We start from the raw sequence: 11,678 nt of genomic DNA, 5'->3' as shown, positions 1-11,678 counted from the left end.
ACATACTTCTTCTTCCTAGTACTATATTTATATATCAGAAATGGTAGAAAATCCAGCACTTTTTAGTTTCCTGAGGAACCCTCCTTACCTTTTACTCTACCCAATTGCATAATGCTTCTGAGATGTTACATTTCCACTGTTCTTTCCAGTTTTTTTAAATTCTGAGCCCAATTTATTTTTTTAAATTTATTTAAAAAAATTTTTACTGAAATGTTCTTTCCAGTTTCAATTATGAGCATTCATAATAATGGAAATGTAGGCTGTCTCAAGCTTGTGAAAATGACACTCTCTGACTTAAAATGCTGGTTTGTAGAGGGAAAAATCAGCATGGATGCATTAGATGCACTAGAACTTTCTTATCACATTAAGTAGCTATAGCCTCAGAGTACCAGTTACCTCTCCCACCAGCTTCTAAGCAGAACTGGACCCAAGTCATGTAGCCACACACAGTCACTTCTGTCTTACTTCTGAAGGGATGCAAGAATGAGAATTCACAACTTGCCTTGAAAATCTATCTGTTCTTTAAGAACTTAGTATTTGGCTCAAATTTTGAAAAAATTGTAATGTTACAAATTTAGCTTAGGTCCTCTTATTTGTTCCTCAGTAGAAAAGGAAAGAAAATATATTTAACCAACACTCTCTTTGTTGTAATCAGTTATTTGACCTAGATTTAGAATCCTTTAGCTTGTAGAGACTTTGAAAATATATTCATCTATAAATTTGAAAACTAGGGAGATAAATTGGGAATTTACACTCTGGAATTTTAAGAGGCTCTCTAGCTTGTTCCCAAATTTGTCCTTACTGTTAGTTGAGACATTTGATATTTTAGGCACTGCCTTTAGGATTCAGCCATCACAAATCTGGGGCCTACATTTTCGGTTGTTCTTTTCAACATTGTCATTTATTCACTGAGCAGCTACAATTAGGTTGAATATCTAAAATTGCTGTTTTTATAGGCAAAAACAACAACAACAACAAACCAGTGTTCAATCTCAAAAGTATTTATTGAGGACCCACCATGTGAGAAGCAAAGGTTTGATTATGAAGGGAAAGTAATCCAAGAGTAGAATACCAAACAACAGCTTTTTAAACATTCACTCTACTGAGTTGATATAATTTTTTATTTGTAAACAACATTTTATGTGGCACTTTATATGACACACAAAATGGTTAAGTAGTATGGAAGTCTATAAAATAAAAACTGAAAGTTCTTCCCTTACCACCTGGAGTAAGTTGTTTTAAAAACTTTTATTCTGTTCCAGTGCTCTCTTTGTTTTTAAAAAAAGTTCACATGTGAAATGAAATCTGCAGCGTTATTTTTCTACTTGGAATTATATCATAGACAATTCTCATACGTACAGAATACTTTTGAAATCAAGAAGAGTCAATATGTCCACTCAAATATCCTTTTAACAGTCACTTCCCACATTCAATTGTCTTTTATTTTTTTTTAAAAAATAAATTTATTTATTTATTTAAAAAATTAATTAATTATTTATTTATGGCTGTGTTGGGTCTCTGTTGCGGTGTGCGGGCTTCTCATTGAGGTGGCCTCTCCTGTTGTGGAGCACAGGCTCTAGGCGCGCAGGCTTCAGTAGTTGTGGCTTGCCGGCTCTAGTGTGCAGACTCCGTAGTTGTGGCACACGGGCATAGTTGCTCCGTGGCGTGTGGGATCTTCCTGGACCAGGGCTCTAACCCATGTCCCCTGCATTAGCAGGTGGATTCTTAACCACTGCACCACCAGGGAAGTCCCTCAATTGTCTTTTAATGGAGTACTTTTCAAAATTAGTTTTATTGTGGTAATTGCCCCAAAGCATTAAGACTTCTTATAGTCTCAAAACATTTTCATTTAAAACCATCTTTTAAAGAACATAAGGTACACGCAGTAACCACATGATTTTAGCACAGTGGATTGAAAACAAAACAAAAATAGTCATTCAAATGTTTTATCTCTACTTTACCAAATGAGAACCAACTTAGAATTTCAAAAAACTGAACTAGGCTTCAAGGGGGTGCAGATTCACCAAGGCTGGCATGAAGTAACATTGGTCTCATCTTTTTTTTTTTTTTTGTGGTACACAGGCCTCTCACTGCTATGGCCTCTCCCACTGCGGAGCACAGGCTCCGGACGCGCAGGCTCAGCAGCCATGGCTCACGGGCCCAGCTGCTCCGCGGCATGAGGGATCCTCCCGCACTGGGGCACGAACCCGTGTCCCCTGCATCGGCAGGCGGACTCTCAACCACTGCGCCACCAGGGGAGCCCCTCATCTGTTTTTTTTTTTAAACTTCAGTTATAATTGACACGTTATATTAGTTTCAGGTATACAATGTAGTGACTAGATATTTGTATGGTCTCATCTTAGTTTTAGAAAAGAAGATAGTAAACTTCGAATTTCTACATTTAAGTTCACACCCTAAATTTTTCTTAAATCTTTGCCATCTTATACTGCTTATTTGCTGATGAGCTCAGGAAACCAAATGAGTAGGTAGCATACAAATGTTAATACAAAACCTCTGAAATAACTCATTGTGTTTAGTTTAACAACATTTCCCCCCCTGGATATGTTGAGGTTAAATATAACATGTGAATATAATAGAATCATATTTTTTACAAGTAAAAGTTTTGGTTCCCAGGGCAGACATAAATATGTCAACATTTTAATCGGTTTCCAAAAAAACATTGACTTCTAGGGGGTTCCACCTCTTAGCAAACTAGAGAATACTATATGGTATAGCAAGAACTCTGCTCTGAAATTGAAAGGCTTACTGTCACCTCTTGAATGAAGAAAGACTTCATTGGACTAGGTAATCCTCCAGGTTTCTTTTCAAAAACACTTAATTCTTACGTTTATTTGCAAATCCTTCAGTTCCACAGCTCCCCTGCCACACAGCCCACTCCCCAACAGAAAGAGCAAAATCTGTATCTGTAAACACCAGTTTACTGAGAAATGGGATTGATTCCATTGCTAGTAAGGATTTTTTTCAGTATCTTTTTGGCATCTTCTAAACTACAGGTCTGTCCCTATTTTAGGAGAAATAAAATGCACATCTAGGGCTTCCCTGGTGGCACAGTGGTTAAGAATCTGCCTGCCAGTGCAGGAGACATGGGTTCAAGCCCTGGTCCGGGAAGACCCCACATGCCACAGAGCAACTAAGCCCGTGTGCCACAACTACTGAGCCTGCGCTCTTGAGCCCGTGAGCCACAACTACTGAGCCCGTGTGCCACAACTACTGAGCCAGTGTGCTGCAACTACTGAAGCCTGCGGGCCTAGAGCCTGTGCTCCGCAACAAGAGAAGCCACCACAATGAGATGCCTGAACACTGCAATGAAGAGTAGCCCCTACTCACCGGAACTAGAGAAAGCCTGCTTGCAGCAATGAAGATCCAATGCAGCCAAAAATAAATAATGATAAATTTTTAAAAATGTACATCTAAATACACAAAACTATAAAAACCTGTTTTTTTAAACTTGAATTGCAAAAACATTTACTCCTTTAATCCTTTATATTGTAAAGTCTACTAGTGAACCTAAAATATTATGGATTTAATTTAACTAAAACAGTAACATAGCTATTTTTTTCCCATTTTTAAAAACATTTTTATTGGAGTATAATTGCTTTATAAATGTATGTTAGTTTCTGCATTATAACAAAGTGAAACAGCTATACATATACATATATCCCCATATCACCTCCCTCTTGCGTCGCCCTCCCACCCTCCCTATCCCACCCCTCTAGGTGGTCACAGAGCACCGAGCTGATCTCCCTGTGCTATGTGGCTGCTTCCCACTAGCTATCTATTTTACGTTTGGTAGTGTATATATGTCCATGCCACTCTCTGACTTCGTCCCAGCTTACCCTTTCCCCTCCCTGTGTCCTCAAGTCCATTCTCTATGTCTGCGTCTTTATTCCTCTCCTGCCCTTAGGTTCTTCAGAACCATTTTTTTTTTATTTTACGTTCCATATATATGTTAGCATACGGTATTTGTTTTTTTCTTTCTGACTTACTTCACTCTGTATGACAGTCTCTAGGTCCATTCACCTCACTACAAATAACTCAATTTCGTTTCTTTCTATGGCTGAGTAACATTCCATTGTATATATGTGCCACATCTTCTTTATGTATTCATCTCTGGATGGACACTTAGGTTGCTACCATGTCCTGGCTATTGTAAATAGTGCTGCATTGAATATTTTGGTACATGACTCTTTTTGAATTATAGTTTTCTCAGGATACATGTCCAGTAGTGGGATTGCTGGGTCATATGGTAGTTCTATTTTAAGTTTCTTAAGGATCCTCCATACTGTTCTCCATAGTGGCTGTATCAGTTTACATTCACACCAACAGTGCAAGAGGGTTCCCTTTTCTCCACACCCTCTCCAGCATTTATTGTTTCTAGATTTTTTTGATGATGGCCATTCTGACCGGTGGGAAGTGATACCTCATTGTAGTTTTAACTTGCATTTCTCTAATGATCAGTGATGTTGAGCATCCTTTCATGTGTTTGTTGGCTATCTGTATATCTTCGTTGGAGAAATGTCTATTTAGTCTTCTGCCCACTTTTGGATTGTGTTGTTTGTTTCTTTGATATTGAGCTGCATGAGCTGCTTGTAAATTTTGGAGATTAATCCTTTGTCAGTTGCTTCATTTGAAAATATTTTCTCCCATTCTGAGGGTTGTCTTTTGGTCTTTTTTATGGTTTCCTTTGTTGTGCAAAAGCTTTGAAGTTTCATTAGGTCCCATTTGTTTATTTTTGTTTTTATTTCCATTTCTCTAGGAGGTGGGTGAAAAAGAAACTTGCTGTGATTTATGTCATAGAGTGTTCTGCCTATGTTTTCCTCTAAGAGTTTTATAGTGTCTGGCCTTACATTTAGGTCTTTAATCCATTTTGAGTTTATTTTTGTATATGGTGTTAAGGAGTGTTCTAATTTCATTCTTTTATTTTTTTTAATTTTTTAAAAAATATTTTCTATTTATTTTTATTTCATTCATGTAGCTGTCGACTTTTCCCAGCACCACTTACTGAAGAGGCTGTCTTATCTCCATTGTATATTCTTGCCTCCTTCATCAAAAATAAGGTGACCATATGTGTGTGGGTTTATCTCTGGGGTTTTATCCTGTTCCATTGATATATATTTCTGTTTTTGTGCCAGTACCATACTCTCTTAATTACTATAGCTTTGTAGTATAGTCTGAAGTCTGGGAGCCTGATTCCTCCAGCTCCATTTTTCTTTCTCAAGATTGCTTTGGCTATTCGGGGTCTTTTCATGTTTCCATACAAATTGTGAATTTTTTTGTTCTAGTTTTGTGAAAAATGCCATTGATAGTTTGATAGGGATTGCACTGAATCTGTAGATTGTTTTGCGTAGTATAGTCATTTTCACAGTGTTGATTTTTTCAATCCAAGAACATGATATATCTCTCCATCTGTTTGTATCATCTTTAATTTCCTTCATCAGTGTCTTATAGTTTTCTGCACACAGGTCTTTTGTCTCATTAGGTAGGTTTATTCCTACGTATTTTATTCTTTTGGTTGCAATGGTAAATGGGAGTGTTTCCTTAATTTCTCTTTCAGATTTTTCATCATTAGTGTATAGGAATGCAAGTGATTTCTGTGCATTAATTTTGTATCCTGCTACTTTACCAAATTCTTGATTAGCTCTAGTAGTATTCTGGTAGCCTCTTTAGGATTCCCTATGTATAGTATCTTGTCATCTGCAAGCAGTGACAATTTTACTTCTTCTTTTCCGATTTGGATTCCTTTTATTCTTTTTCTTCTCTGATTGCTGTGTCTAAAACTTCCAAAACTATGTTGAATAATAGTGGTGAGAGTGGACAACCTTGTGTTGTTCCTGATCTTAGAGGAAATGGTTTCAGTTTTTCACCATTGAGAACGATGTTGGCTGTGGGTTTGTCATATATGGCCTTTATTATGTTGAGGTAAGTTCCCTCTATGCCCACTTTCTAGAGAGTTTTGATCATATATGGATGTTGAATTTTGTTGAAAGCTTTTTCTGCATCCATTGCGGTGACCTTTATTATGTTGAGGTAAGTTCCCTCTATGCCCACTTTCTAGAGAGTTTTGATCATATATGGATGTTGAATTTTGTTGAAAGCTTTTTCTGCATCCATTGCGGTGATCAATTTGTTAATATGGTGTATCACCTTGATTGATTTGCATATATTGAAGAATCCTTGCATTCCTGGGATAAACCCCACTTGATCATGGTGTATGATCCTTTTAACGTGCCATTGGATTCTGTTTGCTAGTATTTTGTTGAGGATTTTTGCATCGATGTTCATCAGTGATATTGGCCTGTAGTTTCCTTTCTTTGTGACATCTTTATCTGGTTTTGGTATTAGGGTGATGGTGGCCTTGTAGAATGAGTTTGGGAGTGTTCCTCCCTCTGCTATATTTTGGAAGAGTTTGAGAAGGATTGGTGTTAGCTCTTCTCTAAATGTTTGATAAAATTTGCCCGTGAAACCATCTGGTCCTGGGCTTTTGTTTGCTGGAAGATTTTTAATCACAGTTCCAATTTCAGTGCTTGTGATTGGTCTGTTTATATTTTCTATTTCTTCCTGGTTAAGTCTTGGAAGGTTTTACTTTTCTAAGAATATGTCCATTTCTTCCATTTTATTGGCATATAGTTGTTTGTAGTAATCTCTTATGATCTTTTGTATTTCTGCAGTGTCAGTTGTTACTTCTGCTTTTTCATTTCTGATCCTGTTGATTTGAGTCTTCTCCCTTTTTTTCTTGATGAGTCTGGCTAATGGTTTATCAATTTTGTATATCTTCTCAAAGAACCAGTGTTAGTTATATTGATCTTTGCTATTGTTTCCTTCATTTTGTTTTCATTTATTTCCGATCTGATCTTTATGATTTCTTCTGTTAACTTCGGGGTTTTGTTTTTCTTCTTTCTCTAATTGCTTTAGGTATAAGATTAGGTTGTTTATTTGAGATGTTTGTTGTTTCTTGAGGTAGGATTGTATTGCTATAAACTTCCCTCTTAGAACTGCTTTTGCTGCATCCCATAGGTTTTGGGTTGTTGTGTTTTCATTGTCGTTTGTTTCTAGGTATTTTTTGATTTCCTGTTTGATTTCTTCAGTGATCTCTTGGACATTTAGTAGTGTATTGTTTAGCCTCCATGTGTTTGTATCTTTTACAGATATTTTCCTGTAATTGATATCTAGTCTTATAGCGTTGTGGTCGGAAAAGATACCTGATACAGTTTCAATTTTCTTAAATTTACGAAGGCTTGATTTGCGACCTAAGATATGATCTGTCCTGTAGAATGTTCCATGAGCACTTGAGAAGAATGTGTATTCTGTTGTTTTTGGATGGAATGTCCTATAAATATCAATTAAGTCCATCTTGTTTATTGTATCATTTAAAGCTTGTGTTTCCCTATTTATTTTCATTTTGGATGATCTGTTCATTGTTGAAAGTGGTGTGTTGAAGTCCCCTAATATGGTTGTGTTACTGTCAATATCCCCTATTATGGCTGTTAGCATTTGCCTTATGTATTGATGTGCTCCTATGTTGGGTGCATAAATATTTACAATTGTTATATTGTCTTCTTGGATTGATCCCTTGACCATTATGTAGTGTGCTTATTTGTCTCTTGTAATAGTCTTTATTTTAAAGTCTCTTTTTTGTGATATCAGAATTGCTACTCCAGCTTTCTTTTGATTTCCATTTGCATGGAATATGTTTTTCCATCCCCTCACTTTCAGTCTGTATATGTCCCTAAGTCTGAAGTGGGTCTCTTGTTGACAGCATATGTACAGTTCTTGTTTTTGTATCCAATCAGCCAGTCTGTGTCTTTTGGTTGGAGCATTTAATCCATTTACATTTAAGGTAATTATTGATTTGTATGTTCCTATTACCACTTTCTTAATCGTTTTGGGTTTGTTTTTACAGGTCTTTTCCTTCTCTTGGGTTTCCTGCCTAGAGAAGTTTCTTTAGCATTTGTCGTAAAGCTGGTTTGGTGGTGCTGAATTCTCTTACCTTTTGCTTGTCTGTATAGGTTTTAATGCCTCTGTCAAATCTGAATGAGATCCTTGCTGGGTAGAGTAATCTTGGTTGTTGGTTTTTCCCTTTCATCACTTTAAATATGTGCTGTCACTCCCTTCTGGCTTTCAGAGCTTCTGCTGAAAGATCAGCTGTTAACCTTATGAGGATTCCCATGTATGTAAGTTGTTGTTTTTCCCTTGCTGCTTTTAATATTTTTTCTTTGTATTTAATTTTGATAGTTTGATTAATATGTGTCTTGGTGTGTTTTGCCTTGGATTTATCCAGTATGGGACTCTCTGCACTTCTTGGACTTGATTGATTATTTCCTTTCCCATATTAGAGAAGTTTTCAACTATAATCTTTTCAAATATTTTCTCAGTCCCTTTCTTTATCTCTTCTTCTTCTGGGACCCCTATAATTCAAATGTTGCTGCATTTAATGTTGTCCCAGAGGTCTCTGAGACTGTCCTCAATTCTTTTCATTTTTTTTTCTTTATTCTGCTCTGTGGTAGTTATTTCCACTATTTTATCTTCCAGGTCACTTATCCGTTCTTCTGCCTCAGTTATTCTGCCATTGATTCCTTCTATAGAAGTTTAATTTCATTTATTGTGTTGTTGATCATAGTTTGTTTGCTCTTTAGTTCCTCTAGGTCCTTGTTAAACATTTCTTTTATTTTCTGCATTCTATTTCTATGATTTTGGATCATCTTTACTATCATTACTCTGAATTCTTTTTCTGGTAGATTGCCTATTTCCTCTTCATTTGTTTGGTCTGGTGGGTGTTTACCTTGTTCCTTCATCTGCTGTGTGTCTCTCTGTCTTCTCATTTTGCTTAACTTACTGTGTTTTGGGCCTCCTATACGCAGGCTGCAGGTTCATAGTTCCCGTTGTTTTTGATGTCTGCCCCCAGTGGCTAAGGCTGGTTCAGTGGGTTGTGTAGGCTTCCTGTTGCAGCAGACTGGTGCCTGTGTTCTGGTGGATGAGACTGGATCTTGTCTTTCTGTTGGGCAGGCGTGCGTCTGGTTGTGTGTTTTGGGGTGTCTGTGACCTTATTATGATTTTAGGCAGCCTCTCTGCTAATGGGTTTTGTTGTGTTCCTGTCTTGCTAGTTGTTTGGCATAGGGTGTCCAACACTGTAGTTTGCTGGTCCTTGAGTGGAGCTGGGTCTTAGCATTGAGATGGAGATCTCTGAGAGAGCTTTTGCTGTTTGATATTATGTGGAGCTGGGAGGTCTCTGGTGGACCAATGTCCTGAACTTGGCTCTCCCACCTCAGAGGCACAGGCCTGCCACCCGGTCGGAGCACCAAGACTGTGTCAGCCACATGACTCAGAAGAAAAGGGAGAGAAAATGAAGGAAAGAAGGAGAAAAATAAAATAAAATAAAGTTATTAAAATAAAAAATTAAGTTATTAAAAATAAAAAAATTGAAAAGTAATTTAAAAAAAAGAAAGAAGAGATCAACCAAACCAAAAACCAAATCCGCCAATGATAACAAATGCTAAATAACTACACTAAAAAAATAAAATAAATGGACAGACAGAACCCTGGGACAAATGGTAAAAAGCAAAGCTATGCAGACAAAATCACACAAAGTCCACTGTCTCAATTTTGGGATGATTCGTTGTCTATTCAGGTATTCCAGAGTTGCAGGGTACATCAGGTTGATTGTGGAGATATAATCTGCTTCTCCTGAGGCTGCTGGGAGAGATTTCCCTTTCTCTTCTTTGTTCGCACAGCTGCTGGCATTTAGCTTTGGATTTGGCCCTGCCTCTGCGTGTAGGTCACCTTAGGGTGTCTGTTCTTGGCTCAGACACGACAGGGTTAAAGGAGCAGCTGATTCGGGGGCTCTGGCTCACTGAGGCAGCGGGAGGGAAGGGTACGGAATGCGAGGTGAACCTGCGGCGGCAGGGGCTGCTGTGACGTTGCACCAGCCTGAGGCGCGCCGTGTGTTCTCTGGGGTAAGTCGTCCCTGGATCATGGGACCCTGGCAGTGGTGGGCTGCACAGGCTTCCGGGAGGGGAGGTGTGGAGAGTGACCTGTGCTCGCACACAGGCTTCTTGGTGGCTGCAGCAGCAGCCTTAGCATCCCATGCCCGTCTCTGGTGTCTACGCTGATATCTGCAGCTCGCGCCTGTCTGGAACTCGTTTAGGTGGTGCTCTGAATCCCCTCTCCTCGCGCACCCCATAACAGTGGTCTCTTGCCTCATCGGCAGGTCCAGAATTTTTCCCGGACTCCCTCCTGGCTAGCAGTGGCACACTAGCCCCCTTCAGGCTGTGTTCACGCAGCCAACCCCAGTCCTCTCCCTGGGATCTGACCCCCGAAGCCCAAGCCTCAACTCCCAGCCCCCGCCCGCCCCGGCGGGTGAGCAGACAAGACTCTCGGGCTGGTGAGTGCTGGTCAGCACGGATGCTCTGTGCGGGAATCTCTCCGCTTTGCCCTCTGCACCCCTGTTGCTGTGCTCTTCTCCATGGCTCCGAAGCTTCCCTCCCGCCACCTGCAGTCTCTGCCCGGGAAGGGGCTTCCTAGTGTGTGGAAACCTTTCCTCCTTCACAGCTCCCTCTCAGAGGTGCAAGTCCCATCCCTCTTGTTTTGTCTCTGTTTTTTCTTTTTTCTTTTGCCCTACCCAGGTACGCGGGGAGTTTCTTGCCTTTTGGGAGGTCTGCGGTCTTCTGCCAGTGTTCAGTAGGTGTTCTGTAGGAGTTGTTCCACATGTAGATGTATTTTTAGTATTTTTGTGGGGAGAAAGGTGATCTCCACGGCTTACTCCTCCGCCATCTTGAAGGTCTTCAACATTGCTGTTTTAATGTAGCTGTGCATTTTGTACCAGATTTGGACCAAATAATGCATCTTTACCAAAAAAATTATAAATTATAAGTACTATCTGCCTGTAGACATGCAGGGTTCATTTTCTTACAGCATGGAATGTGAACATGAAAATCTTAGGAAAATACAAGGTTTTCTCCTTTCCCTATCTTCACATTGTATGTTGAAAGCTAAAGTACGAACCATTCAAGATAGATTGATATGTGTGGGAATCTTACTTTTTTGTCTGTTGAAAATGATCAATAAAAGGCTTTATTTAAATTTACCTAAGACAAAAGAATATATATTTTTTAAATGCATAAAATGTACTCTTTCTCAGTTTTTTTGGCTGTATAATATTAGGAGCTGACTGTAGCCTATCTTGTCTTGTTTCTTTTTTTTTTGGTTGTTGAGAAAATGAGAGATCAGCAAGGTTTTCCCAGAGCACTGCTGAAGGGCTCAAGTGTTGTCATGTTCTGCGCTGATAGACATCTAAGTGGAATACTCTGGGTGCTCAACCTGAATTACTGTTAAGTCATTTTATGCTGATGAGTGATTTTTATACAGTGGAGCCTCAGAATGCATTCTGTCTCCATTTCTATGCCTGGAAAATATTTAGATGATTATCTGAAAAAAAAAGCTTCTGTTTGTAGATCTGGGGAAATTAAATCAGGACTGGATGATCAGACCTTTTCTTTATAAAAGGCAGTAGGGACATTTATTTGTTATTATTGTATATTATTTGTTTGCACAAAAATAATACATGTATTCATTGCAGAAAAATCCCAAACCACAAATAAACAACAATAACAAATTGCTAGTGGCATCCGGAGAGATTACTGTAATAACATTTTGGAATCTAA

Source organism: Lagenorhynchus albirostris, chromosome 7, assembly GCF_949774975.1.
Source record: "Lagenorhynchus albirostris chromosome 7, mLagAlb1.1, whole genome shotgun sequence".
NCBI classification, from domain to species: Eukaryota; Metazoa; Chordata; class Mammalia; order Artiodactyla; family Delphinidae; genus Lagenorhynchus; species Lagenorhynchus albirostris.
This window is presented reverse-complemented; position numbering follows the sequence as displayed.